Below are 8,235 nucleotides of genomic sequence, written 5' to 3' on the forward strand. Positions count from 1 at the left end.
AACACTCACTCCAACTATCAACTGACTTAGACTTCATTATATTCCACATGCTCACATTCTAATTAATTAGTTATCAACATGCCACAAAAAATCTCTTAATTAAACATTTAATTAACTATAGCACGTTAGACCATAACAAACTTTACTATTAAAATTTGTAGTATTATATCACATTATTACCCCATTTTTTATTATAAAAAGTTACACATTACACAACACCCCCCCCCCCCCACACACACACACACACACACACACACACACACATATATATATATATATATATGTATATATATATATATATCAATTGGACCGGATGAACCAAAATATAGGTGCTTGAATTGGTTGAGTAGTATTCGAAATTAATTGTATAAGTGAGGTTAAAATATAATAATTTTGATTACGGCAAAGTTTATCGTCGTTATTTGAAAATAAGAATAAAAATGAGTTGAGTTGGGTTGGAATTTGATTAAATAGGCCTAGGTCTAATATGTGAGATTTAGGGATGTCAATACGGTAAACTCCCCTCCTTGTCCCCATCCCCATCCCCATCCTCGTCGCGGATAGAGAATCTTTTTCTATTCTCATCTTCGCAGAGAATTATTTTCTCCCGGTTTCATATCAAACTTTAATCAAACTAGTACAATTCACAATATTTAAATTCAAAAATCTAAATATTAATCATTATTATTTTTTGAAATAAAGCGAGAGATATCATTAATTAAGGTCCAAGCTCAAAATGTGAGCAATGGACGGGAAAGGAACCAAGGAGCAATTCATACATTTAGACTTGGACAAGGCTTCCAGTTCTAGAGCTAACAAGTGGGCAACTTTGTATGCAGACTGTTGGTCCCGATAGGGTGGTGAAAGTCTAGAGGGGGGGGGGGGTGAATAGACTTTCAAGCTTTTTCAAAATAAATAACTCTTTGGTAACTTTAACTCTAAGTAACAAGTAAATAGAGTAAGCTTAAACTGCACAGCGGAATAATAGTATGTAAAGAGTTATGCCCAACCAATAATTTAAATACGCATGTAAGATGGGTACAGATGATATGTAAAGTGACAGAGATATTTTGAATATATAAAGGTGATGGTTCACTCAATATGTAACAATAATATTCAAGATTGTAAATAAATATCGTGTCACGTCAACAGTGTGACGAACGTTACATGCAACACGTCAAACTTGCTTAGAATAATTCAATATTTAAGCTCGAGAAGTTTGAGTCACATGCATACGTGAAAACACACTAAACCCGGATGATTAAGATTTACTGTGAATAGTAAACGGGTTAGTCGGATAAGATAGATAGATAGAGCAGATTATGTAAGTGCGGTATGTAAATGAGAGAGGCAATTTATAGTGGTTCGGAAGTGGCGTAATCTTCCTAGTCCACTTTACTCCATTCACTTCTAGGAGTAATTCACTATTTTTTACACACAGTTACAATAGTGAATAAGCGCTACACAAGCACTTCTTCCGGATGTCTTGCACATAGCTACACCCAACTCCGAGTGTCTCGCACACAGCTACACTCAACTCCGAGTATTTCGCACACAGCTATACTCAACGCCAACTAAGTGTCTTGCACACAGCTACACTTAGCAACTACGAGTGTTTTGCACACAGTTACACTCACTAGAGTATTTTGCACACAACTATACTCATTCTACAATTACAAATACAAAGGTAATTGTATCTCTCTCCAACTAGTTTTGAGACTATACAGACTAAGTCTCTAAGAATATTTTGAGCACTCGCACTTTTGAATTTCTGCACTTTGTTTATCCGTGTGTATTACACCTCTGCGCTCTATTGTCTTCAAGTCTTCATGGCTTTTTATAGGCAATCAAATATATCCATTGGAGTGGGATAATTTGATATTTGAAATTTGAATCTTCATAGCCTGATATTGTTGACAATAGTAGATCTTCAATTTTGATTTGATTGTAAACTTGCCTGACAAAATAATATTTTATCTCAACTTGATTTTCAAGTTGTTTCTTAAAATATTATTTTTGTTGTCAATTTGAATATCCAACGAATCTTTGAAATAAATTCATCTAATAGAGTTTATTTCTAGGATAAGTTTTTATATTCATGTCTTCATAAATATTTTTTCCGTTCTGATCAAATATCTTCAGGCAATTTTGGACTCTTGTGGCATGTGGGCTGATCCAAAATAAATTCCTTCGAATTTATTCATTTTCTGAACATCTTGCTTCTTTGCCACATTGTGCTCCTTTGACTTGGGCACTTCTTGCTTGTTTGACTTGAACATTGTGCTCTTTCTGATTTGGTCACATTGTGCTCCTTTGAACACATCGCGCTTGTTCACATTGTGCTCTCTTTTAGAACATTGTGCTTCTTTTCAGACATATCTTGTGTACATTGTGCTCCTTTTCAGACATATCTTGCTTGTACACATTGTACTCCTTTTCAGACATATCTTGCTTGTACACATTGTGCTCCTTAAGGACATTGTGCTCCTTTGGAACATTGTGGTTGTCCGCATCGTGTTCCTTTAATAACATTGTGCTCATTGGAACATTGTGCTTGTCCGAAAACTTGACTTGTAAAAAATAAATCCTTAGGGGGAATCGATCTCAGGTGTGATCCTTTTGAGTAAGGACTTCTACCATTTTGTCGTTAGGCTCATCCGATTATTTCTTGCAACGTCATGTCTTTATGCTTTTTTTTCGGATTAATACTCGTAGGACCAAAATTAATTTCCCAAATTAATTTTGTTCTTCCTATGGTAGATTCCTTTTGACTCGATATTCTGATTTATGATGCTTGTACTAAAAGACCTAAAAACTAAGGGGATCTAAAGTACATTTGGCTCATCAAAACTTACAAAAATATTCCTATCAATTTTCCCCCTTTTTGATGACGCCAAAACCTATACTCAGTCATTTAGCTTGTCTTTTAAAAACAATTATTCTTTAAAATATTTTATTAATTTTGACATAGCCAGGATGAGTTTAACAATTGATTTTGACTCTAGGAAATGTATTTTTAGCAACTAAGTTCCTATTCGCGTTTTTGGACTTAATGATAACGAAATTTTGTAATTTTCCAATTTATGCGATTTGATACAATCTAAGCTAAAAATTATTACCTTTCAAGACAAATAACAATAGATAACAAGAAAAACTTAATAGCATCATAAACAGATAATTCGAACCATTGCAAATTGTTCCATGATCATGAGTTCAAGTTCGTGGACCATACACAAAAAAATGTGACAATCATACAAATCACTTGATGATTCTGTTTCTCCTTTCTTCAAGCACATGATTTATATGATTTTGAACTTCAATGAAATTGTCACTAATGGCATAATTGTTGCATACATGCCCAATCACATAATAGTTGAATGCTTCAATAATGTTGTCCCCGGGCAGTATTCCTTCTTCATACCATATGATGCACTCTTCTAGACTTCTTCCACTTTGTTGCTCGGCATCATTAACTTTGATATAGTCTTTAAGAACCATGATCATCAAAGCTCTAGCATAGCTTTTGATCCTCCTGAAGTTCTCATTCGAAACCCACAAATTTTGGTCACTTGGACCACTTTTCTTCATTCCCTTTGGTAGGTCATTCAAGGTTGCCAATCTTGGCATTTCAACACTACCATCTCTTGGTGTGGATTCCAAATAGAGAGCTGCTTTGTTGTACCGGTTGATTTGCTCAACATTTCCACCTGCACAAACAATGTCACGAAATGAACGGTTAGTGGTATTTGCACTGCTTGATCCTCCTGGACTGCCAGCCTCACCACCACCGAACCAATATTCCAATCCTCCTCTTCTAGCAATATTTCTGCCAGCAGATCTGCCTCCTCCACCTCTACTACTGCTTGTACCAACATTTCTGGTAGCCATGGCAGTCATGATCATTTCAAGCATGCCTTCCAAATGACTGAATCTCTCTTCCCCCTTTTTGGCGTAATCAATGAGTGTATAAACTGACTCACGAAGAGATGAAACAGATTCGGATATGTTTTCATATGAACCTCGAAGGCAGCCCACTTTGGTATTGATGGAGATGAGATCTGTGTGAACATCACTGATCTGCTTTTCATGTTGATGAACCACATTTAGAATCCCTTGACTTTGATTCACGGCAATTGCTTCATTTGCTTTTCCAGCATTTATGAGGATTTGAGACGGTTGAATGTAGAACTCATTGAGTTGTCCTTTGACATTTGTATTCAATCCACCAACTTGTCTCTCAAGTGCTTGATGTGTGTCAATCAGGTGTTGTTGACTCCTTCGGTTTTCATCAAATGATGCTTCGAATTTTCCTCCTTGAGTATTGACAACATTATCCACATGAGTGTAGATACCTTGAAACATACTCTCCATTCGGTCAACAAGGCTTAGTACAACATTTTCCAGATTTTTCAGTCTTTCATTTGAGGTTGTGCCGTCAATGTTTTGATCTTCTTGGGTTGCAGGAATACATCTTGCTCCTTCTTGAGCAGAATTGTCTCCAAGCATGTGAGATTGTGCTTGATTTTCTAGTAAATTCCCTTCTCTTTCTGGCGTGTGTAACACGTGTGTGTCACCTTGCATACTTTCTGCATGAATTTCCTCCGTATGGTGGCTGTCTTGCATGGCATGATGTTCTTGACTAATTTCAGTGAGATTCAACATACTAACATCATATAGACCACTGTCCATCAAATGTGCACCATGTGTGACATTTTCTTCTTCTCCGGTTCTTGTAACAAACTCATCAATGTCAACTAAAAAATCATCTTCAGTTGGCATGTTTCCTTGGACTGTGTCATCATGAGAAGTCTCGGCCAACTTGGCTTTTAATTTGCTCACAAAAGCTCCATTTATGGTAGAAATTAATGTTGCATGACCAACATCAAAACTGCCAATCCAATTCAAAGAAAATATTTCTTCTTCTTGCATACTCGGTCCTCTTGTCATCAACTCTTGATAAGAACCAAGTCTCCAATTTCTCCAATTGAGAACTCTTTGGTATTCATTCACCAATGTCAAATCAAGTCCATCAGCTTGATATATTTCCTCATTCATCACTGTCTCCAATTCGGCTATTCGGGAAAAAGGGTTTAAGACATTTTGGCTTGTGTTGGGATTAAGGTTTGATGTGGGATTGTGACTCATGGTGGGATTTTGGCTTGTGGTAGGATTTTGGCTTGAGTTAGGATTTTGGCTTGAGTTTGGTTCGTGACTAGAGGTTGGGTTTTCATGGGGTTGGATTGAGGGTTGAGAAGCTAAACCAAGAATTTCTGCTACTGGCCTTTTCCTAGTAGGAATTCCTCTCGGTTTCCTCTTTCTTTTGGAATTCAACTCGGTTGACACTTCATGATCTTTAAACAAAATCCGGTTGTTTCCAAATGGCTTTCTAGACCTCATTGGCAATCCTTTTCTTTTTATAATTTCTCCAATAAGTAACCCGAACCCTAGAATGTGGTTGAACTTGCCATTCCTAATCTTTGCACCTTTCACATAATCCGGCTCAAAATAAGCTTAATCCAGTCACCTCTAACACCATTCATCATGGCATGCAAATATCCAATTCTCACGGGTGATATATCCTTCATACTATTCAGTTTGCATAATACACATTTGTAGAGGATTTTGACTAGCATTTCATACTCTAACTTCAAATCAGATTTTTTACCGGAAAGGTTTGGTTCGAGAGAAGCATTCTCATTTTGAATTTCTGTCCAAACTTCCATGTGATCATATGTGTGTATATCTAAGTCCAACAGTGGTTGTTCTGGACTAGATATAGGAAGTCCAAAAGTTGTGTGTAACTCTTGTTCATCAATGGTGATGAGAGTTCCATTTACGGTGGACTCAATGGTCCATCCAACAACTTTGGCATTCACATAAAAATCTGCTACATCTTCATCATAAAATCCTGAGTATCGATAAGAACATAACCTCATGAGATTGCTTTGTTGAAGTGCATGGATGATTCTTTGAGCAAGTTCGTAGTTCTTGGCCTCCTTGAGAAATCCGTGAGGGTCAAAACTTCCCCCTGCCTTGATTCCAACTGCTAGCTTGGCAAGATTGAGTTGTGTAGAATGTTCTTCATTCGATTGAGAGCTTGAAACTCCAATGGTAGCCATAATGTGTTGGTATTTTTGGATTTGAGATTGAGAGAGATGAAGCTTGAGAGGTTTCGGCTATGGAAGGTGTAAAGGTTTTGGAGAGTTTTGAGTGGAATGGTGGCTTTTTGACCGGTTGGGTGAAAAAGGAGGTGCCTTTACAAAAATATCCTCACATTTGAATTTTGACTTTTAATAGTTGAGGGGTATTTTTGATATTCCAAGGGTCTCCAACCTTTGACCTAACTGGTAGTTAGTTTAGGTTATATATTCTCCATCCAATTTATCTGCTGATGTGGCGCTAAAAATTTAGATGCTCGGACTGATTTTACCTGAAATAAAATTCATAGAGCACTAAATCTGTTCCGAAAATAATATGTGCATGTATATATACACGTTTAACGTAGTTGGGAGAAAGAAAAAGAAATTGATTCTTTTTAGACCATTTATTATGTGCAACTACCATAAAAAGATGTTCTCATTTAAGATTACTCATCATCATACCATCTTGTCAACTCTTAAATGGTAAGATTGTGTAAATCTAAATAATTTTGATTTGTGAATAGATACACGGTTAGACATGCATGCAATATGTGCTTTTTCAATATTTATTGTAGATTTAAATGTTAAGGTGTGACATATTTGCATGTGGGACACATAAGCACGAGACTAATTAAATCAGATAAAGTAACAAATTTTTCATATGAAAATTTGAGCTTTTAATTTAAAAAGAGTTTAGAAACTTAGCTCAATTCAATCATGCCCATCTCGTGTCTTAATTTCGAAATTCTTGATTCACACAGAGGCTTTGTGAGAATACCAGCTATTTGGTTTTCGGTCGGGATGTATTCAATTGACAATTCCTTCTTTTCGACATGATCCCGGATAAAATGATGTCTCACATCAATGTGTTTTGTTCTTGAATGTAACACGGGATTGTGTGTTATGGCTATGGAACTTGTATTGTCACACAATATGTTGACATTTTCACAATTCACGCCATAATCTTTCAGTTGTTGTTTCATCCAAAGAATTTGCGCACAACAACTCCCAGCGGCTATATATTCAGCTTCGGCTGTACTTGTAGCTATGGAGTTTTGCTTTTTGCTAAACCATGATACCAATCTTCCCCCTAAGAACTGGCATGTCCCTGAGGTACTTTTTCGATCGATTTTACATCCTGCAAAATCTGCATCTGAGAAACCAGTTAGTGTAAAATTACCTTCCTTGGGATACCATAATCCCACATTGACTGTTCCTTTTAGGTATCAGATGATTTTCTTGGTGGCAAGAAAATGACTTTCTTTTGGCTTTGACTGGAACCTAGCACATACTCCCACTGAGTAAGATATATCTGGTCGACTTGCAGTGAGATATAGTAATGATCCAATCATTCCTCGATATTTTGTTTCGTCAACGTCCTTGCCTTCATCATCTTTATCCAATCTTAAAGATGTGCTCATCGGGATCTTGATTGAAGATTTTCCATCTTGACCGAATTTCTTTATAAGATCTTTTGTGTATTTGGCCTGATTGATGAATATTCCTTCGTTGAGTTGCTTTACTTGTAAGCCAAGAAAGTAGTTCAACTCTCTCATCATGCTCATCTCAAACTTATTCTGCATGAGCTTAGAAAATTTCTCACAAAGAATTTTATTAGTACTTCCAAAGATAATATCATCAACATAAATTTGTACTAATAAAATGTGATCATCTTCTTGAATTCTAAACAAGGTTTTACCAACAAGGCCTTTTGTGAAACCACAGTTAATTAGGAACGTTGATAGGTTGTCATACCAAGCTCTCGGTGCTTGTTTTAACCCATATAACGCCTTCTTTAATCTGTAGACCTTATTAATATCACCTTTTACCTCGAAACCGGGTGGTTGTTCAACGTAGACTTCTTCTTCAAGTAAGCCATTTAGAAATGCACTTTTCACGTCCATTTGATAGGCAGTGAAATTCTTGTACGCGGCATAAGCTAGAAATATTCTGATGGCTTCTAGTCTTGCAACAGGTGCAAATGTTTCATCGAAGTCTATGCCTTCTTCTTGTGAATATCCTTTTGCCACTAATCGTGCTTTATTTCGAATGACGATTCCATCCTCATTTTCCTTATTCCGAAAGACCCATTTTG

This window comes from Ipomoea nil, unplaced genomic scaffold (genome assembly GCF_001879475.1).
Source record: "Ipomoea nil cultivar Tokyo-kokei standard unplaced genomic scaffold, Asagao_1.1 scaffold0100, whole genome shotgun sequence".
NCBI classification, from domain to species: Eukaryota; Viridiplantae; Streptophyta; class Magnoliopsida; order Solanales; family Convolvulaceae; genus Ipomoea; species Ipomoea nil.